Source organism: Poecilia reticulata, chromosome 12 (genome assembly GCF_904066995.2).
Source record: "Poecilia reticulata chromosome 12, P_reticulata-male-v2, whole genome shotgun sequence".
Classification (NCBI taxonomy): domain Eukaryota; kingdom Metazoa; phylum Chordata; class Actinopteri; order Cyprinodontiformes; family Poeciliidae; genus Poecilia; species Poecilia reticulata.
Window position 1 is genome coordinate 132,345 of NC_088841.1, and position 23,225 is coordinate 155,569.

Below are 23,225 nucleotides of genomic sequence, written 5' to 3' on the forward strand. Positions count from 1 at the left end.
TAAGCGTAACCCACACATGGAGGCTCTAGTCTGTCGCAGGTTCGGTTCCCGGCCTGGCGACCTTTGCCGTATGTCTTTTCTACTGTCAATTCATTATCAAATAAAGGCCAATAAAACCAATACTCCTTTGGGGGTAAGGCTTAAATATATTAGTTTTTGTTGACTTTTGTTGCACAGAAAGAGATTTAACTTTATATAGGGAGGTATGTTGAGTAAACGGTTAGAAATCCAGCAGCAGACAATATCTTAAGAATGTTTAGGAAACCATGTACCATGTTTCAAAAATAACTAATAGCTATTTTAACAGCTATTTTGAAATAGCTGGTCCAAAATAACTACTTTTTAATAAAAACTAATCATCTTAAAATAGGCTAGTACTTTGCCTTGTAGCTCTACCTTAAATCATACAATTTTAAAAGTTAATTTTTTATAAGCACCTTACAAAATACAATTTATTAAAAGATACAATAATAAAATCACTAAGATAGAAAAAGCAGAAGGCATCAGGTAGAAAAAACATTTTGAACAAATATGTTTTGAGTTGTGATTCGTCACAGGAGAGTGTGACGAATCACAACTCTCCTCATTACCTTGTCCAGAGACGCTTGACAACCCTGAGGAGAAAACTCATTTCAGCCAATTGCATCTGTAATCTTTCGGTCAGGTCCTAAAGTTCATGACCATGGATTAGAGTAGGAAAGTAGATTGACCAGTAAACCTAGAGATTCTGCTTTTGACTCAGCTGTCTTGACCACTACAAACCGGTACAGTACTCGCTTCACTGATACGCCTGCTGAGCTGATTCAGTCTTCCACAAGGACACGAACCACACTGCTCCTCCTGAACGGGGGGTTTGACTATCCACCGGACCCCCTGTTCACAATCTCTGAACAGACTTTGAAGAGTGGGATCTCCCTGTAGTTGGAACACAGTCTGCAGACCCTCTTTTTGAATAGGGAGACCACCATCCCTTTTCAGTTCCCCTAGGAGATCCTTTTTGGTGGCCTTAGACTGTAAAAAATCATTTTAAAAAAAGCATAAAATTTATGGTAAAAAAATGTGACTAACATCCAAAGCATTATGTTGTCATAGAAAATAAACTGAATTACCATAACTCAAAAAAACTAATTCATTGGGATTTTTACAGTTATGAAATTAATAAAACACATAAATGTATTGTGAAAATCTTAGAAATTGTAAAATAGAAAAATCCTGTAATATTGTGAGCACATAATTACCTTAAAATTAATGTTATTAATTAGCCAAAATAATATATTTTGGTGATATTTATATCTACAATGTAAAACCATACACCAGACTGCAAAAATCATTTTTACAGAGAATAGAATTTTGGTACGATACTTTGGCTTCTTTTATTTTTGAATAATCAATGTAATTCATAATGCCTTTGTATATCAAATTGAAATCTTAAAGCAAGACTTCTGTTGCTTGTTTATAACGCTGCAATTCTGTAGTTGAGCAGCGGCTCCGGGGTTCCTGAACTCACCACCAGGCCTGTCATGACAACTAATTTTGCTTGACGATAAATTGTTCCGGAAGTTACTGGGATAAAAGACAATATTGCTGTTTTGAGACCATTTATAAGTAATGGCAAAATAAAACTACGATAATACATTCTCAAAGATCAATAAACTTTAAATTCTAATGAACATTTAACACTGTAACTGGAAGACATGTTAAATATCCACAATAAATAAACAAAACAAAAAATAACATGAATGTTGAAGTCCTTCTAAACGAAATTGTCCTTTAAAAAAAAGTTCCAGTTGAAACCAAAACAACAAACTGAAGATTTTTATCATCCAGTTTTTGGTCGGAATAGAGAAAAATAAATAAATAATAAATCATGCCAATGGAATTTATCGAGTTTGTTTCAATTTATCATGTGATGAATTGATTTATTGATTATTGTGACAGGGCTGCTCACCACAGTATTATCAGTTCAAGTGCTCAGGTGCTACCTAATGGTGAATGGAGACGCAGCCTTTGCAATCAAGTTTGTGCCATTTCTGTGGCTCAGCAGGACAACAACACATTTCAGAGTTTTAACTGAAGTTAGCTAACTTTAAGCAACTGATAAAGAAATGTTTCCCTGCAGTTTCTGTGTCATTTCTATTTACATGCATTGCAGCTGGTATGAAACAAGAATTTTTGCAATATGGAGCATTTAATGATAATTTTTCCCAGATGCAAAACTTCCATTAACATTTCTGTAGGAACAACTGCAGAGCAAGTATCATTCGAATAATTAGCAGTTATTTAATACAGATAGATTTATATGCTTCAAATATTATTTCAGGTCTATTTTAGACCTCATATTGTTAGAGTTGTTAATACCAGAAGCAGCTTTTTCAAGTTTGAATTACTTGAGTGTGAAATGGTCGAGCATTCAAGTTAAAACATTGAAGAACATTTTAGCTTTTGTTTTAGATTGAAAGCTTGGTATAAGGGTTAATATTTAACACTTTCCTTCAACTTCTTAACTATCACCCCAAAATATTTACAAGCAAGTCAATGGGTCCATGAGGACACCAGTGTCCTTCTGACAGTTAAAGAGTTTTAACAGAAGGAAACTTTAATGTTTTAAAGTTTTTCTCAGTTTCTGGGTTGCATTTCACAAAACAGAATTTAAATTCTCAAAACTGTTTGTTTAATCTTCAAATCATTGTGTCGTTTGTAAAAAAGCATCTCGTCATTCCTTTGAGAAAAGTGCAAATACTTCTGTACATCATGCTAGTGATTCTGTACATGTCTCTTTTCCTCCCAGCCTTTCCAACACTACACCTTCTGGTCGTCATGACAACGCTTCTCCCTGCCGTCCATTAATGGCGTTTACAGCTCAGCAGTCACTTAACACATATTTAGCCCAAACAGCTGGCAAAGCATTGCAAATGTAAACAATAATATTAAAGTATGTAATGCAAACAATACACAGATACGACAAAAAGACTAAATATATCTCTGACTTATAATGGATGGTAAATGAACACATTTCAATCCAAGCCAGTTAAACCCAATATGTAGATTGGAGCCATGTTGTCACCAACAGGGTAATAACATTTTACATAGAAAAATGCTTTATAAAACTTCTTAGTACCTATAAATTCTTCAAATGACATTTTCTCTATTCTAATTTATCCAAACTGAAAAATTATATAATGAAAAACGTGATTTAACAAACACTTCAGTACTCAGTACTTTGGGCTTCAACTTCCCATCAAGACTTTCTGAATGAAGCTGAATGTGCAGGACAACATGGTGGATGATTTAGATGGCCAGTGGGGCAGGAGGTGGGTAGAGAAGGTCCTGGGTTCAGTTGGCAACCTGGGGTCTTCCTGCATGTTCTCCCTGTGCATGGTGGGTTTTCACCAGGTACTCTGGCTTCCTCCCACCGTTTGGTTAATTGTTCTGTATAAATTCTCCTTGTTTGAACATCCTGTTCCTCTTAGTCTCATCAACACAAATTACATTTCTGGATTACTCAGAAATTAATTGTTTCAACTACAACAAGCCAAAATACAACACATTTTCAGCAAAGTCACATTGTCATAGCGATAACTAAAGAAATTAATTGGAAATCCAATTTTAAGCTGGGTAAACTGTACAGTGATCTTTGGTTGAGCTAGAAAATTATAAGATAAGATAAGGATCCCCTATGGGAGGACATTTGGTTTTTCCCAGCATAGTACACAATAAAAATTTAAATAATAAAGTAAAAATAATAACATATCACAATAAATGACGATTAGCAGTGATAGTTTTAAATTATTAGCATTATTTATGATAATCTTAAGGACCAGCATAAATAGTTGTCGTTTTGATGACATTACATAGACAATGTTGTAGACGGACCCAAAGGATGGAGATACTTTCTTATACACTTTCAAAGTGTTATGTTTTGGGAAACATGATCAAGGTTAATAAAGGATATTGTTAAATTTGCTGAAAACTTACATCCCATGTTTTGATGAAGGTGGAGGAGTCTGAGTGCAAATAGGGAGAAATGGTGTGAAGAACAGCATGTCATACATGAATATCAGCGTTCCTGAATCATAAGAACATTTTCTTCCAGTCATTGGTTTATTTTGTAAAATAAAAAAATAGGTTAAACTTATTTTACCTACCTATAAAAGCTCAAAAACAAGAATAAGAACAAACACTAACCTAGACATCATGGGTTCTTTAGAGCTGAGACAGAAAATCATTCACTTTTCCAGTGCAAGCAGCTTCTTCCTAAATAAGCTCTGGAGCTGGGAGGCATGTTGGTCCAATACAGCATCAAACTGGAGCTTTGGAATCCTGTGAAAACAACTGCAACTTAATGAAATCATTAAAAAAATACTAAAATTAAATAAAAAGCAACATGCCACTGTAAATGTGCAGGGAACAAGGAAGCAGCCACCTCGGTAGAAATGTTAACTTCAGTATGCAAAACAGAAAGTAACGATCCAGTTGCACAAGTTTCTCTGTGCAACATTTCACAGTCAGTGGGCGGCGAGCGGCCAGCGGCGAGCGGCGAGCGGCCAGCGGCCAGCGGCCAGCGGCCAGCGGCCAGGGACGGATTCGCTCCTCAAATCTCAGGGCTGCGCCGGCGTTACGCCGACAAACGCACAAGCCTCTTCGGTCATCAATATGCGAGAGTTAAGAGCGATGCGCGTTCCCGCGATAGAGCACGCGATTCTCGGCATGACACCATAGTGCCAAAAAATGCTCCAAGCGTTGCAGTTACCTACCGGCTCCATAAAGCGGTTCTGGGTGACTATGATGAAAACACTCCTCTTGTTAGTTCTCCACCCACTGAGTCACTTCCATGCGGAATGAAGCATCTACCAAATATATGTTGAAAACATACTTTGTACTAGACCAATGCTTAAGGTGAGCTGAACCAAACGATGCGGTGTCTGGGTCCCATAAACGGCAGTACTCCGAGTCGGACTGCAGGATTTTTGCAGCTCATGTTGCAGCCGAACACTGCGCGCCTCGACCAGGATAATCGTCATTGCAGGTTCGTGCGACGTTTCACATGTCTGTAAAAATGATGTAGAATTTTGTTTATAGCACAAACCAGGGTCATCCTTCTTTTACAGAAAAATAACAGCAGTGGACCGCAGACCCATAGGCGCTGCAGTTCATTTAGACATTATTGTGAATAATGACTAAATGGAAGTCGGCTGTGACTTACGCAGTCAGGCAGATGATTCCCGTCTGTGGTCATTAGCGGTTCCCTCTGGGTGGTGGGAGGCGGTGTGTCCGCACAGGACGCCCTGCAGAGCAGCAGGGACTCTAGTTCATACATTTCCACGTAAAACACCGGTATTCATCCCTTGGGAAAAATAAATACGCAAAGTAAATTAAATATTAGCATACTTGGGCATACTTAAAGCAAGACTAAAAATCGGTATATTTTAACTTTATTAATGATTATTTAACTTAAAGCATGCTTTTTTAGAACAGCTATTTTTGCACTTAATATTTATTAGTTGTGATTAAAGTGTAGAAAGTTACAATGTGAACAGTATTAAAACACTATTACGTGCTAAATTGGAACAACTTCATGTGCCGGATTATAAAACTTGCCAGTGGAACAAATAAAAGGAAAGAAGAAGTGATTATAACCGTCCTGCTATAAGGAGCCTGGAGAAAAAGAAGAAAGTGAGGTGGAACATGAGGAACTAACCCCAATGATAGACATTAAAGAAACATATTTAGTTTAATTATACCAATATTAATATGGACCCAGTTGCATTTACAACCAGTTACATACGAATAGATGAACATGTAGTATGTGTCGATCACAGTTTCATTCAGCTGGACATGAGGTCGGCTGCAGGCCTTAATCCACCTCTTGCATTTTCCAGATTCCTTTTGGATTTTGCAAATGTAATAAATTGTATTCCACGCTCTAACAGCTGGATAACAGGGGTGGGAATTGCATGTTCCTTCTGACAACATTTGATAAGAATTTCCTATTATTTTCCTCAAAATCTCCATGACCGCAATTCATTAGCAATGATGAAGCCCAGCAATGTTGTCGGAGGTTCAATTCCTCAAGATAAGAAACATGTACTTCAGAGCAAATTACGACTACTACTGATTGGTCACTTGCTGACAAACCCCCTAGAATGATTGAAAGATGGCGTCATGGAAATTAAGTAATAAGCCAGTATACATTAAAAACAATGCTAGTCACATTCAGAGCTGACATACGGCATAAAATGAACAAAGCAGCTGCTTAAGATTCCCAGAGTCATGTTTAGTGTTTGTTGGTGAACCAAAATGCAGCAGGTGGAGGCATCAAGTAGATTTTGTGGTTTTTAATGAAAAAATAAACAAAATCTTACAATAACAGTCATGGAGAACACAGGGAACCAGAGCAGAGTAAATCACAGGAATCTAAAAATTACATTAGGGAATAGACAGGGAGATAACAAGAGGAAGTGAGGAGTGAGAGGTTAAAAGGTGTGCAAGTACTGGGAGAGTGAATACTGGAAAAAACAAACCTGGGCTGATTGGCTGACTCAGGGGTGGGCAACTGAAGGTCTCCTGCAACTTTTAGGTGTGTCTCTACTTCAACACACCTGAGTGAAATAATGAGGTCGTTAGCAGGACTCTGGAGAACCTGACTGCACTGAGGAGGTGATTCAGCTGTTGGATTCAAGTGTTGGACCAGGGAGACATTAAGAGTTGCAATCCTGGCCCTCAAGGACCAGGATTGCCCACCCCTGGGCAAACTGATTGCAGTTTTGAGGGGAGAAAGAGAGAGAATGAGAGAAAGTGGCACAGGGGACTAGGAAAAATGAATCTTAACACTAAGGCATAACTAAACATACTTAACAATAATACAGAAGAACAAACTAGAATCACTAAGAAAGGACTGAACTAAAGACAAATAGAAACAAAACTAATCACAATGAGAAAAAGAATAAAACTAGAATCAATAAATCATACTCCGAAACAACTCTACAACCTGGGATCCTAACACCCAGGCTTTTCAGGGCCCCTGTCAATGTTAGCATTTTAACACACACTATAGATCTAAAATGTTGACATTATTTATTGAGAATGAGAATGGAGTACCCCAATGATCAATTTTAGGCCCTAATTTGTTTACATTGTATTTGCTGCCTCTTAGACATATTTTAAAGAAGTTTAATATCTCCTTTTACTGTTTGCAGATGATGTACAAATATACCTAAAGAAATTACATGACAAGGATGACTCCTTACAGCAGAGGTGCCCAAAGCCGGACCTCGAGGGCCGGCAGCCTCCATGTTTTAGTTCTCTCCCTGGTTTAGCGCACTTGGATGAAATGATGGTTCATTAGAGGCCCAAGAAGAACATTGACATGCTGAAAAGGTTGTTACATACCATCAGGGAGAGAAATAAAACATGCAGGATGCCGGTCCTCAAGGACTGACTTTGGTGTCCATGGGGGCCCCTCCCAGACCCCCCACTCCCAATAGCTTCACCCCTGGTTCACTCTTAATGTCATGGTACAAAACCTGGATCAAAGGTATGAAACCTGAAACCAAAAGCAGTCAAATATTGCCACAAAATATTGATGTCTAACCTGGTCAAACACTTTTTCTTGATCTATAAAAATAAGACCAATATCTATGCCCAATGAGCTGAAGATTTCCAAAACGTCTCTGATTAAAGTGATAAAGGGTAGTGGTTTTGCTAAATTCAAGCTGGTGACCTTCTAGATCAGTGGTTCTTAACCTGGGTTCGATCGAACCCCACGGGTTCGGCGGAGCCTCTGCTGCGGAGGTAAAGACACACTTGTGTAAAGTTGTGGTGACGCCCCACTTTGCCATCACTTGCTGCAGAGGATCACGTTACATTGCTAAGCCAATCAGAGCTGATTGAAGGAGCTCCACTCTCAGCATGGATTTGAACTTGTGTCTTTAATTACTTCAGCAAAGCTCAGTTTTTACCAAATTCTGTAGCTTTTGGTGAACTTCTAAATCTGCTCCTTAGTCGCATCTTTTCGGGGTTGCTACTGCCTCTAGTGGCGTGGGGGTGGTAAACACAACTAATATAATTGAATACCGCAAAGTCTTTATTATTGATTATTAATTTTTCATTCTCTTAAGAGTGTAGAGCTAATTAAATTATCTAAACAACACCTTAAAGTGGTTCCAGTTTCTCTTGATGGCCAACTTGTTGAAACTGTGGCAAATTTTAAATACCTTGGGTCGTTCCTGAACAGTCAGCTCAGCTGTGCTGAAAACACTGACTATATTTTGAAGAACTGTTCTTAGAGACTCTACCTTTTAACCCTCTGATGCATAATTGGGTCCTTTCTGACCCGGTGAGGTCATCTTTTTGCGATATCTTTGTAATGAAACGTTTTCATCACTTCATATTCCAGCTATTCCTCAAGAAACATGTTACTGATATCATGCAATTCAAATGTTTAATTTACCTTTTATACATTTTAAGAAATAGCATGTTTTATGTTACTACCTCATTCTTTCGTGAGTGGGTGCAAAATGACCCGCATTCATTTCCTATGGAATTTAATGGGAATCTTAGTTTCTTACCAATTGTTACTGTCAGGAAAACATTTTTTTGTGAACCAAACACACTGAGACCTAAGTGTCACCCCTGAATATTATTTTACATAGCAAGAGCTCTTGCATACAAGTATTATCTTTATTTTTTATCTCACAAATGTGTTTGTGTGTCAATCATGAGTAGTGTGACAGCGTTATTGCCACAAATCAACATATTAGCATTCTTCAAAGTTACCCAACATTAGTTATCTAACCAACTAGCTAACATTACCACCTATACTTTATTGTGCATCTTTATTATTTGTGTGTGCGTGTCTGTGTGTGTCTCTGTGTGTCTGACAACTTGGATGAGAAAACCAAGAGAGTGTGTGTTGAGTGACATGCAAAACCTGTTGATAAATGTGTTCAAGGTTATTTCTTTTATCATCTCAATAAATAAAATAAAAATTCATAGTTATAGAAATAAATGTATAAATAAATGAGCCAGAAAAGTATAGAGTGCCTTCTTTGGGTCAGGAAGGAAGGATGGATGGATGGATGGATGGATGGATGGATCATACACATACACACACTCACATGCATGACACACATACAGTAGCATAATAGAATAGAGACAGTAATGTTAGCTAGCTTGGTTAGCTAACTAGTTTCAAGAAATGTGCTCTTTTGCAGCCCCCATGCCCACACACACCCACACACACATAATGGATGTTAACATTGTCCATTATTGACATTTCATCATTGTTGTTGTAAAATTGTTGCTGTTGTCATTTTGTTTTAAAAATGTTCTACAAATTGTCAGAAATGTTCTACAAATTGTTCTAAAAACGTTTAAAAAAGTGAAAAATTTAAATATTTCAAACATGAAATAATTTTTGTGTAAAATAAAACACAGTAGAAAGTATACAAAACATTATTTAGAATCAAAATGACAAAAGTAGCATAAAAACACATTGATTGTAACCCGGGTCAAAAAGGACCCATCACAGAAGACTGTATAGTCAGTCACTCACGCATCAGAGGGTTAAGAAGACTTAGTGATCATGGGGTGACCCAACTAAATTCAAATGTCTTGAATTTAGGGGGGAAAAAAATCATATTTTATTTATCACTACAGAAGGGTTCAATGAATGCGCATATGAAACCGGTGGATTTGGTACCTCAAAAAAGGTTTAGAACCACTATCCTAGACTAAGCTGAACAATAACACAACAGGACAAGAACTGTATGGAAAATATGGTGCGAAAAGGGCAAAAGGAGCTAAAGTCTTGCTAGCTTGTGGTAAGTTCACTTAAAAATGGTAATTATCTTCATTTAATTATAAACACTGCAGTACACATATAAACATACCTATGTTTGTTTCAGAAATAGTAATTTAATCAATATATATTATTATAACAACCATTCAACTTCATGCTACGACTGCATGGAGGCTCCATGTGTTGCAACTTAATATAGTTTTCTTGATAAACTTAACCTGGTTTTAATTAAACTCAGTATGACAAAGAGACTTTTGTGAGGCTGTTGTAACTCATTTTTCATTGTTTTATCTTCAACACATTTTTGCAGTCTGCAAATCAAGATGAAAGAGGAAGCCAGGGATCAGGTATTTGAAAACCTAAAGACTTTCCTGTCAGAAGAGGCTCTGGCTCCACCAGATCACCAATCAGTTCTGAGGATGAACCTCCACATTGTCTTCATGGTGTAAAGCTTTTTTTTCTTTTTTTTACCAGAGCAGCTGGCTACATTTTTAACATCAACACTGATGTGTTTCCAACACAAAGTGCTTAATAAACACATCTTGATTTGAAAATAATTGGACAAAATTTTGTTAATCTACCACTTCTCTTTCATACATTTTATTCATCGTTAGCTTTCAGAGCCCTGTGATGGACTAGGGGGGGGTCGACTTTTTTGGGGGCAAAATGAATGTATGTAGCTTAGACAACAACATCAGTAGCCTACAGGCTACTTGTTAAGCTTAAGGTGATGTATTGATATTAGCTAGTCATCTTTTAGCTAACTTTACCTGCATCCAACAGCTTTACTCAACTCAGTCGATTAGTTTATTAGTTTGGCGGAAAAACTGTGAAAAGTTCTTTGCGTTTTGCTGCCATGATTCTAACACACCTGCGTAGCTCTGCACAGCAGCAGCAGGTCTCCTTCACGACACACAGGCGTAAACCCAGCGAGAGCGTCGTAGTGCTCATGTTGCGTTTAAAGGCGGCTCGGAAAAACAGGTTACCACATGTTAACAACGGATTTAACTGTTTTAACTGCTGATAAAAGTGACAGAACTGTTTTAACTGCTGATAAAAGTGACAGAAGTGGGAAGTGTGGAAGCCCTACTGTATCAAATTGACAGAGGAATAACAGAGACTTTCTAAGGTAAAAATCCAGCGCATACAGCGTTAAGGTTATTTTGTTTTTCTTTCTCATCCAACAGTTTGTGAGCCTCTGATGTATACGGTATATTATATTCTGGATTATAAGGCGCATAGAATAGACGCTACAGTAAGGGTACGGGACGCGATTTGTTCCGTTCTCTACAAATGTGGATGTGTAATAATAAAGAAGTTGTCCCCGAGTACTTTATATAGTAGTCTGCCCCAGTCATTGTTTGACTCATGGTGTTGGTGTTGCGATATTGTGCCCAACTGCTTTCTGGGTAACACAGACCAACCGACACGCTGCCGCCGCAGTTTCTGTCTCTCTCTCCTCTCCCCCCCGGCTTTAAATGTATAGGGGCTGGTCCCTTGGTAACTCTCGTCGAAGCACCCCGGATGAATATCTAAAGCCACTTTGTTAACAAAGAATGTCAACAAAACAGTCCGACTCCGGTCGGCGAGAAGAGCCTTCCGCGTCTGGGCCGGGGCGTGGCCGGACAATGGTCACCTTTCTCCGTTCGCGCACAGCATGGTCGTGGAGGACGTGGTGCTAAATGACCTGCAGACGACCTGATTATTAGGTCAGTAGGTAGATAGGTCAGTCAAACTTTATTAACAAACCAGTTTTTTGACAACTATCCCAGCATGCACCGCGCGCTTCTTCTACGGGCGAAAATGAAGTCGGCGGCTGCTTACCGTAGCGCCCCGCCTCCAGGCGCTATGTGCTGTGCTTCGTTACATGCGACCTAACGCGAGTTGCTCTGCCATCTCTGCTGGTAGCTGCTTCCTCCTGAAGGAGATCCAGGTGTTCTGATGGTTCTCCATCATGTCAGCCATGTTGTTCTCCTTCTGCTCCCTGGTAATCAGATGATATAGCTTATAGCACATAAATGTAGATAAATAACAGAGTTACTAATGCGGACATTACATACACAAAATGAATTATTTAAAACAGAAATATTACATTATAAACATACAACACTTTTTTTTTTTTACCATCCAGCCAGTATTAAAAAAATGGAATAGTTGTGTAAATTAAAGACAAATGCAATTACTTGTAAATTTTAGACCTATGCAGACATACAGCCATGGATAAAATACCACTATCGTTTTCTTCAGGTTTATTGTTCATTCTACAATTAATAATTCATAACAATTTGATTAGAGAACTGAAATCTTGCCATTTTACAATAGGATGTCATATGACATGTTTTATTATCTCACAATGGGGGAAACTCAGATGCAACAGCAAAATGAGAAACAATCAAAGCTTGACGATTCACACAAAGATAAACAAATGACGGTAAGATGCTGAACAATATTGAGTCATTTATGTGCAACTGAGTGTCTTCAGAAAATGCGCATGTTTGAGCAATAAAAACACAGCAGGCTTTGTGTTTTAAATGTCGTCCATGGCTGTATGTATGCAACCTTAAATGTAGTAACAACCAGACAGATATATCTACAAACTGCTCACCTGGCTGGACAGCAGCAGCGTTAGCTGCGTCCGAGTCGGTGTTCACCGTGGGGCTCCATCGAAGCGGCTAACGAGGCTAATGAAGCTAACGAGGCTTTCTAAGCAAAGAAAAAAGCCGGCATCTTTTAGTTCACGGCTTGTTTGTATCTTCCATCACTTCCGTGTTGCAGCAGGCCTTCATTTTTCTTCTATCTTCGCTGCTCCGTCTGTCCACGCCCTCAGCCAATCAGTGAACAGCAGCGAAGCTTGCGTCACCCACCAAACCAGGGCCGGCCCGGCTGGCCGAAGCAGGGCCCTAAAAAGCAGCGCCAGCCCCGTAAAAAAGCCGGTGGAAATGCGAGGAAAGCGAGCGGAGCCGAGCCGGGCCGATGGAAAAGGGGCATTAGTTGTTCTAAATAAAATCATGTGATAGTACACTTAGTACGCTTCAAATTGTGTTTAATTATAATTACAATGTAATTATAATTAAACTACATTAAACACAAAATAAGTTCTTCCAAAATAACATGCTTCGAGTTCAATAATCCTTAAACTTGAAATTTACAGATTATTAGTCTGACTTCAAGTATGCTCAAGTATGGTGAAATTGTATATACTTAGCATATTTATTTTTCACAAGGATATAATTTGAGACATGATTACATATTCAGCTGTTACTCCTTTAGAAACATTAAAGACATTAATATTAATTCTCTGTCCACTACTATTACCTCCACTTCAACATTTTTTGACTCCTGATGAACTCACTGCTCATTACAATACTCACTTAATTCACATTCTGAATTCCTTTGCTCCAGTTAAAACATGATCTATTACCTTTACTCATTCTGGTTTACTCCTGAACTCCGGTCCATCAAAGCCAAATGTTGTCAGTTGGAACAAATATATAAGAAATCTGGTCTTGCAATCCACAAGGACATGTACCTTTCACATACTCTACATTACAAGACTTTAATTTGTCAGACTAAATCTGTTTACTATTCTGGCATAATTTCTTCTAGCAAAGGTAACACAAAGATCCTGTTTTCACTGTTCAGATCTTCTGTATGAACAGTTACAGTCCGGTTTTTGTCCTGGTCACAGCACAGAATCTGCTTTCCACAGAATCACCAACACTCTGCTCATGGCAGCAGATTCGGGTTTACTTTCTTTTTACATTTTCCTTGATCTCAGTGCAGCTTTCAATACCATCTCTCACACAGTCCTGCTCCACAGACTCTCTTCCATCGGTATCACACAGACACTCACACGCCTCGCTTGGAGGAGTGTGTGTTGGGCACACTCATCCAACTGAGTGCGACCAGTTGAATGAACTGGCCTCAGTTCGTCCAACTTCGCACGTGGTTTTAGGTGTACCACAGGGCTCTGTCCTGGGATCCCTTCATCTATCTTCTCACCCTTGGCAATATCTTCCGTAGATTAAACATCTACTTCCACTGTTTTGCCAATGACACCCAGATTCTTCCCTCTGACCCTCCTCCCTGACTTTGTGTTCAGATTAAATAAAATCCTGGTTTGCATCAAACTTCCCCAGATTAAACAGTGATAAAACAAAGTTTTTACTCTTTGGCACTAAATCTACACTATCTAAAGTCAACAACTTTTCCCTCACAATTGTCAGTTCTCTGGTCTCTCCAACCCCTCAAGTTAAAAGTCTGGATGTCATTCTCGCATAGTTTTATCTGATCTGCACACTTCCGTCCACGTCCGTAATATTAACTGACTTCATCAGTCCCTCTCCCTGCACTCTGCTTCCATCCTGGTCCATAGTCTGGTCATTTCTCAAATTGATTACTGTAATTCCCTCCTGGTTGTTCTGCCTCATAAATCGATCCATAAATTTCAACTGACTCAAAACTCTGCTGCTCGCATCGTTACCAAAACGGTCTCATTTCACCGCATCATTCCAATTTTACAACTTCATTGGCTTCCTGTTTCTTTCAGAATTCAATTTAAAATCCTGTTCTTTACATTCAATGCATTTCACAACCTTGCCCCTCCTTGCCTGTCTGATCTTCTGCACATCTCCACCCATTCATGTTCCCTTCGTTCTTCCTCTTCCATCCTCGTCAGTGCGCCTCTTGTCTGTCTCAGCACCACAGGGAAAAGAGCCTTCTCTTGCTCTGCTCCCCAACTCTGGAATGCTCTCCCCCCCTGACATCCGTAATATTGACTCTCTTCTGACCTTCAAAGCACAACTCAAAAGCCATCTCACTTTGACTGTGTAGTTATTTTGTGGTTTTGTCTTGTAGTAACTTCTTTACTGTTTAATTTGTGTTTTTAATGTTGTAAAGTGTTCTTGGGTGTTTTGAAAGGCGCTGTCAAATAAAATGGATTAATATTATTACTCAAAAAACATCTTTTATGTGGCTAAAAGTTAGTTTGGTATAAGGTGGAGCTAATGTGGTAACAAATAAGTTAACCCCTTAACCTGCACTGAAATGCCCATCTGCCGTTTTTCCATTGTATTTTCCAGGGGTGAGATTTAAGGGTTTAAACTCTGCCGGTGTCCATTATGATACTTTTTGATTGACACCGCATTATACCAATAATGTTATGAAATGGCTTTTTCTGAGCCAATAATATCCAGAGAGCGACTTGAGCTCATTTTGGCATGCTTCTATTCTTTCTGGAATAGTTCCAGAAAGAATAGAGGCATAGATTTAGTCAACTTGGAGACTTAAACTAAAGCCAACTGTCATAAGGACGCATGTTCTTATGACAGGATATAAGGCACCTTGGGGTTTGTTTTGACATGAATCCACCAGCTGCATGCGTAATCTGTGCGCCTTTTCTGTGTCAAAGGCACAGAAAAGGCGCCTTTGACACAGGCGCCTTTTCTGTGTCAAAGGCGCCATCCTGTAAACAGGATGTTTACAGGATGTTTATCCTGTAAACATCCTGTAACGGTGTTTACAGGATATTTTCTCACCAACAGAGAGCCATGGAGAGACATGTTGTCAGAACATGTCAAAACTGGATGTATTTCTTCAGCAAAACTTCACAACTCACAGGAGTGGATGATTATGGCCGTAAGAGCTGACACGTTTTGAATTTGAGAATACCGGAAACTTTTAGTCATCTGCTGCAACAGTCAGAGCAAGGGGGGGTAAAACGTACTGAAGAGGGAGAATAGGGCGCTGGAGGAATGGAGAGGACTGGGAGGGCTAGCGTACAGTTAGAAAAAAGGAGGGGGGTCCGGGGTCGAAGGAGAGATGGTGGGGGGAGGGGGCGGTTAACGTAATTTTAAGAGGGGGTGAAGAAGGGGGACGGGTAGTAGATGGTGGGGTGGGGAAGCTAGGGTACTGTTAGAAGGGGAGGGGGTCAGGGTGTTTGGTGACTGAGATTTTCCACCGTTTTTCATTTGCAACTTCGTTAATGTTTTTAGAAAGATTTTCAAAAGGTGATATTGTACAATAAATCTATTCCATTTTTAAGATATAATATAATAAGATGTAGTTTTCTAACAGAATTTCTAGGCGCAATCGAGGTGTTGAGGGGATCCGTTTTGGTGGCCTTAGGATCACATCTCTGCTTTTTGCGGATGATGTGGTCCTGTTGGCTTCATCAGATCGTGATCTGCAGCTCTCACTGGAGCGGTTCACAGCCGAGTGTGAAGCGGCCAGGATGAGGCTCAGTGCCTCCAAATCCGAGGTCATGGTCTTGAGCCGGAAAAGGGTAGAGTGCCTTCTCCGGGTCAGGGGGGTCGTCCTGCCTCAAGTGGAGGAGTTTAAGTATCTGGGGATCTTGTTCACGAATGAGGGAAGAAGGGAGCGGGAGATAGACAGGCGGATTGGGGCAGCGTCTGCCGTGAAGCGGGCGCTGTACCGGTCCGTCGTGGTAAAGAGAGAGCTGAGGTGAGGTGTTTCGGGCACGTCCCACCGGGAGGAGGCCTCGGGGAAGACCCAGGACACGCAGGAGGGACTATGTCTCTCAGCTGGCCTGGGAACGCCTTGGGATTCCCCCGGAGGAGCTGGAAGAAGTGGCTGGGGAGAGGGAAGTCTGGGCCTCCTTTCTGAAGCTGCTGCCCCCGTGACCCGACCCCGGATAAGCGGAAGAAAATGGATGGATGGATAGTTATCTAACAGGGGATGAATAGTTAAATTATCATATTAACAATTTAACTCTCTAGCTAAGATTTTATTCACAAATACCACTTTCTGAAAATCACCTCCATTTCTAAAGTGAAATAGTTTTATTTAAGAGAGTGCCTAAATGTTGCAATATCACAAAAGCCCAATCTTTATATCAGTGGTGCACAAAGTCGGTCCTCAAGGGTTTTAATTCTCTCCCTGGTTTAACTCACCTAGATCAAATGATGTCCATTTAGAAGGCCTAAGAAGAATATTGACATGCTGGAAAGGAGAGAACTAAAGCATTAGTTTTAGTTCTCTCAAGGGCCCTTAAGGGCCGGTTGGGCACACCTGTAAAGCAAAAATAGGTTGTAACTATTCCTTTTTATTTCTTCTTTTTTTGGCTCAGTTTATGATACCATACTTTTTTCATTGCTAACGTATTCCTTCTCATGCCATTTTCTTTTAATTTTTTATCCACCATATTCCTAGCCCCCATGAGGCTTTGCGTGATTTATGGGCGTGACTTCTGCCGCTAACTGGAAACGCCATTTCTTTACATGTTAGCTACATGCTAGCCAGCTTTCCACAGAGATTTTAAGCTATAAAATATGTGGGAATTCCAGCTATCACAGCTTGCATGTTTCAATATTGTTTTACCGCTACCTATAACTAATGCAGGGAGGGATGGCGACTTGAAGAAATGGCCGCAAATAACCCACACTACCATAGTTGGCTACTTCACTGACACAGTTGCTTCGGATTCTTCCCTTGGCTTTCTGTCCACACAATGAAATGAGCACACAAAGAATTTTGTAGCCTAGCATCATGACCTATTTGTTCTGAAGATCCTGCAGCTTGCATTTCATCTTCCTAACATGGCGCCTCCTCACCCTGACTCTCATACTGATAGGAGGAACCACAGAGCTCTGTTAGGTTAAAGCTCATCTTCTGAAGTTGGCATATTTTTCCTCCAACAGGTTCCAGAGGAATCAGCTCAAACCAGATGTTGGACTGGATTTTATTTCAATGTCATTTGTGAACGTTAGAGCCTCATTTTCAACAGTGGAGCTATAAAGGTTGAAAAATGTTATCATTTTGGAGAAAGTCTCATCAACATCAATATTTCCACTAAATAAGAGGCATAAAAAATAGTTTGATAGAGGAAAAGCCTCTCAGCTCAAAGCAAGATGCCCAAACTTTTATTTATTTTTTTTAAATATTAGACCATCCATCCATTTTCTTACACCCTTGTCCCTTAGTGGGGTTGGGAGGGTTACTGGTGTCTATCTCCAGCTAACGTTCAGGGTGAGAGGCGGGGTCACCCTGGACAGGTCGCCAGTCTGTCACAGGGCAACACAGAGACACACAGGACAAACAACCATGCACACCTAGGGAGAATTTAGACAGGCCAATTAACCTGACAGTCATGTTTTTGGACTGTGGGAGGAAACCGGAGTACCCGGAGAGAACCCACCATGCACAGGGAGAACATGCAAACTCCATGCAGGAAGACCCCAGGGAACAAACCCAGAACCTTCTTGTTCAAGGCAACAGCTCTACCAACTACGCCACTGTGCAGCCCTAAATATTAGACAATTTAATTTCACATAATTATTGCAGAAGCCATTTGTCTGTTAAACACTTAAACATATGTTTACCATGTTTGATGTTTGTTGTGAATGACGTAATACTCAGACAAACGAGATAATTAGTCCAAGTTTATCTTTTATTGAACGTTCAGAAACTACAACAGCTGTGATGAGCCACAGCAAAGGTAAACAAAGGTAAAACAGCCCGAACAGGCGATCAACTCTAAACCATTTGCACATTTTTACTCTCTCTCTGTCTTTGTCAATTAAGCACACCCGTTGCCGTGCAAGCCGAGCAGAGATTACTTTAAAAACATAACAATCAGTCCATTACGATATTAGGTTTTCAGGCTTGATAATTATTTTGCGATTATTACTAAGCGCTCCCCAAAGACAGCCGTGGTTGATTAGTTAATTTTGAACTCCTGCATGTTACCCTAACGCTAACCAGCTTTCGTCAGAGCTTTTAAGCTATAAAATATGTGGCAAAGCTTAAATGTGACAATATCGGTTTACTGTAACTTACAGCTATTGCGGGGAGGGATGACAACTTGAAGAAATGGCCGCATTTCTTCAAGTTGCACTAGCATATGTAGCTACCCGCACTAGCATGTAGCTACTTCACTGACTCAGTTGCTTCAGATGCAGATGTGGGTTCAAGATAATGAGTTATCTTGAACTTGCTGCAGCCACAAACTACACAAGCTACCCAGGTCCTTGTTGAAAATGAGATCTGGATCTCAACAGGGTTTACCTGGTTAAATAAAGGAAATTAAAAAAAAAAAGTGGGCTGATTATTGGAGTGCAGCCACGAACAGCACAACAGTTACCAGAGCTCCACAAGGGCATCTTACGACACTTTAATAGGTTAATGTGTGATTCGGTTCTAGTCCAGTGGGGAGATTCAGCTGTTGCGCAAGATCTAGAGCGCAGCAGCTGCGGTTATTTCTCCACTGATTTGCGTCGCTGCAAATCACTCGGCAACGGAGAACCTCAAGATTCTGGTTCTGATTTATTAAATAAATCCAGATATTTTATTTTGTCTTATAAATAACATTTCTAGGCCCGATCATAATGATAAATACTCAGATCATGAACTTTATTATTTTTTTAATTCAAACGAAAAATAAAATTCACATCTTACCAAGCTAATGTTGTGTAGTTCTGGTGTTTCATATTGTCGGCACAACTCAGATTTATGACAGATCTGAGATCTTCTCTGCTTTTCTCTTTATTACTATCAGTTCTTCAGAGAAACGAGCTGTTAGCAGCGCTGCTAATTCACAGTCATTCCATTACAAAATTTAACGATCTTGTTCCTGTCGCTCCCCTGATTAAACTCACAATTCCGATAATCTGTACTGAGCATCTCTCTGACAGCAGACGGTGTGTCCGTAAACAAGTTTTACTAAATGCTGTATTATAACCAAAAAGAGATGTAACTTCTATCATGAATATATTTAAAGTGTGATCTATTTTAAAAAATTTGTCACCTTTATTGTTTAATTACACATTAAATGTTTAAAGATGGGCTCTTTCATCTGGTTTGTGTCATGATGTGGCGGTGGACACAGCAGGCAGTAGACTTACTTTATGTGGATGTTATTTTAATGAACAAAATAAACTAAATCCAAAATCCAGGGAAAACAAGGAAATCCAAAACACAATGAAACAGGAGACACGAGGGATAACAAAGGTAACAGCTGGCAACATGGTGAGCAGGTTAACAAGTTGGACTGGTGAGTTGTGACTGAAAAAGAGGAGCTTCAGCAGCTTAAAGGCCTAAATGAGAAGAGTGACAGCAGGTGTGAGTAATTTGGCACAGAAGCTGCGGAGGGCTGGGGAGAAGGTGGAACAGGGAAACTAAGGAGATCTGCGGGGACACAAACGGGAGGAAACAAGGAACTGAAAAATACTTCAATACAAAAGACACTAAGAGTAAAGAAAACCTGATGAACTAGGAGAGAAAGATATGAGGAAAACCAGAACTAAATAGAAACAAGGCTGATCTAACAATAAGATCTAAGGAACACAGAGCTAGAGAAACTAGAAGATCTAATCAAAGAAATAACCTAACTAGAATTACTATATATATATATATATATATAAATTCCCTTCTCACCCTCCATGGGTGGTCTGTTTCATCCTCTGAGCTCGGGTCCTCTACCAGAGGCCTGGGAGCTTCAGGTTCTCCTCCAGTATCTTGGCTGTGCCTAGAACTGCACACATCTGGACTGAGATGTCTGATGTTGTCCTGGGATCTGTTTTAGCCACTGCTCCAGTTTGGGGGTGACTGTCTGCCCCGAAGGCTCCCGATGACCACAGGCACCACTGTGGTCTTCACCTTCCAGGTCTTTTCCAGTTCCTCTCTGAGACCCTGGTATTTCTCCAGTTTCTCATGCTTCTTTTTCCTGATGTTGTAGTCACTTGGTATTGCTACATCCACCACAACGGCTTTCCTCTGTTCTTTATCCACCACCTCAATGTCCGGTTGGTTCTCCATTACCATCTTGTCTGTCTGGATCTGAAAGTCCCACAGGATCTTAGCTCGGTCATTCTCCACCACCTTTGGGGATTTTTCCCCACTTTGATCTCGGGGCTTCCAGTCCATATTCTGCACAGATGTTCCTGTACACTATGCCCGCCTCTTGGTTATGTCGTTCCATGTACGCTTTCCCTGCCAGCATCTTGCACCCTGCTGTTATGTGCTGGACTGTCTCAGGGGCCTCCTTGCACAACCTACACCTTGGGTCTTGTCTGGTGTGGTAGATCTGAGCCTCTATTGCTCTGGTGTTTAGAGTCTGTTCCTGGGCGGCCAGGATGAGAGCCTCTGTGCTGTCCTTGAGTCCAGCTTTCTCCAGCCATTGGTAGGTTTTCCTGACATCAGCCACTTCAGTTATTTGTCGGTGGTACATCCCATGTAGGGGCTTGTCCTCCCATGATGGTACCTCCAGCACCTTGTCCTCTGTTCCCCATTGCCTGAGACATTTGCTGAGCACATCGTCTGTTGAGGTTTTGTCCTTGATGTATTTATGGATGTTTCATCCTGGACAGTGGCTCTCACACTCACGAGTCCTCTGCCTCCTTCCTTACAGCTCGTGTACAGTCTCAGGGTGCTGGATTTGGGGTGGAACCCTCCATGCATGGTTAGTAGCTTCCGAGTCTTAACATTCGTGGCCTTCATCTCTTCCATTGGCCAGCTAATTATTCTTGCAGGGTATCCGATTATATATATATATACACACACACACACACACACACACACACACAGGTCCTTCTCAAAAAATGTGCATATTGTGATAAAGTTCATTATTTTCCATAATGTAATGATAAAAATTAAACTGTCCTATATTTTAGATTCATCGGACTCCAACTGAAATATTTCAGGTCTTTTATTGTTTTAATACTGATGATGTTGGCATACAGCTCATGAAAACCCAAAATCCCTGTCTCAAAAAATGAGCATATCATGAAAAGGTTCTCTGAACGAGCCGTTAACCATCATCTGAATCAACAAAGTAACTCTAAACACCTGCAAAAGATTCCTGAGGCTTTTAAAAACTCCCAGCCTGGTTCATTACTCAAAACTGCAATCATGGGTCAGACTGCTGACCTGACTGCTGTCCAGAAGGCCATCATTGACGCCCTCAGGCAAGAGGGTAAGACACAGGAAAATATTTCTGAACGAATAGGCTGTTCACAGAGTGCTGCATCAAGGCACCTCAGTGGGAAGGAAAAAGTGTGGCAGAAAACGCTGCACAACGAGAAGAGGTGACCGGACCCTGAGGAAGATGGTGGAGAAGGTCCGATTCCAGACCTTAGGGGACCTGAGGAAGTAGTGGACTGAGTCTGGAGTAGAAACATCCAGAGCCACCGTGCACAGGCGTGTGCAGGAAATGGGCTACAGGTGCTGCATTCCTCAGGTCAAAGGTCAAGCCACTGTTGAACCAGAAACAGCGGCAGAAGTGCCTGACCTGGGCTACAGAGAAGCAGCACTGGACTGTTGCTCAGTGGTCCAAAGTACTTTTTTCGGATGAAAGCAAATTTTGCATGTCATTCGGAAATCAAGGTGCCAGAGTCTGGAGGAAGACTGGAGAGAATTAAATGCCAGAAGGCCAGAAGTCAAGGGCAGGTCAATGCAGCAGCTATCAGGAGGTTTGGAGCACTTCATGCTTCCATCTGCTGAAAAACTTTATGGAGATGAAGATTTCATTTTTCAGCACAACCTGGCAACTGCTCAGTGCCAAAACCACTGGTATTACTGACCATGGTGTTACTGTGCTCAATTGGCCTGCCAACTCTCCTGACCTGAACCCCATAGAGAATCTGTGGGATATTGTGAAGAGAAAGTTGAGAGACACAAGACCCAAAACTGGATGAGCTCAAGGCCATCAAAGCATCCTGGGCTCCATGACACCTCAGCAGAGCCACAGGCTGATGGCCTCCATGCCGCATTGAAGGCTGCAAAAGGATTCCTGACCAAGTATTGAGTGCATAACTAAACATAATTATTTGAAGGTTGACTTTTTTGGTATTAAAACACTTTTCTTTTATTGGTCGAATGAAGTATGCTAATTTTTTGAGGTAGGAATTTTGGGTTTTCATGAGCTGTATGCCAAAATCATCAGTATTAAAACAATAAAAGACTGAAATATTTCAGTTGGTGTGGAATGAATGTAAAATATGAGTTTATTTTTTATCATTGCATTATGGAAAATAATGAACTTTATCACAATATGCTAATTTTTTGAGAAGGACCTGTGTATATATATATATATATATATATATATATATATATATATATACACTGCTCAAAAAAATAAAGGGAACACTTAAACAATGCAATATAACTCCAAGTAAATCAAACTTCTGTGAAATCAAACTGTCCACTTAGGAAGCAACACTGATTGACAATCAATTTCACCTGCTGTCAGCACATTCAACTTTGTACAGAACAAAGTATTCAATGAGAATATTTCATTCATTCAGATCTAGGATGTGTTATTTGAGTGTTCCCTTTATTTTTTTGAGCCGTGTATATATATATATATATATATATATATATATATATATATATATATATATATATATATATATAGAGAGAGAGAGAGAGACATAGAAGAATAACTGAACCTATGGTGATCACATGAAGAAAT

The 23,225-nt window shown here is 40.2% G+C and overlaps 1 protein-coding gene and 1 long non-coding RNA gene across 6 annotated transcripts in view; one reads left to right on the forward strand and one right to left on the reverse strand.

The window, feature by feature from the left end:
- Positions 1-1,581: 1,581 nt before the first annotated feature.
- Positions 1,582-5,531, reverse strand: LOC103473519 (uncharacterized). Of its 2 annotated transcripts, XR_535034.3 has the most exons (4): positions 5,204-5,531; positions 4,424-5,048; positions 4,186-4,320; positions 1,582-4,004 (listed from the first exon to the last, which is right to left on the reverse strand). It is a non-coding gene; the product is annotated as an uncharacterized LOC103473519 (long non-coding RNA). The 2 variants fall into 2 exon arrangements; XR_014090079.1 differs by having other exon boundaries at positions 1,582-4,320.
- syk (spleen tyrosine kinase) overlaps positions 4,901-23,225 on the forward strand; it is a 75,144-nt gene continuing 56,819 nt past the window's right edge. For 2 of the 4 annotated variants that reach the window (XM_008423824.3, XM_017307952.2), the window contains exon 1: positions 4,901-5,026. The gene's annotated coding sequence lies outside the window, so the exon portion shown is untranslated. The remainder of the gene's footprint in view (positions 5,027-23,225) is intronic. The other 2 variants (XM_017307953.2, XM_017307951.2) reach the window with 2 other exon arrangements.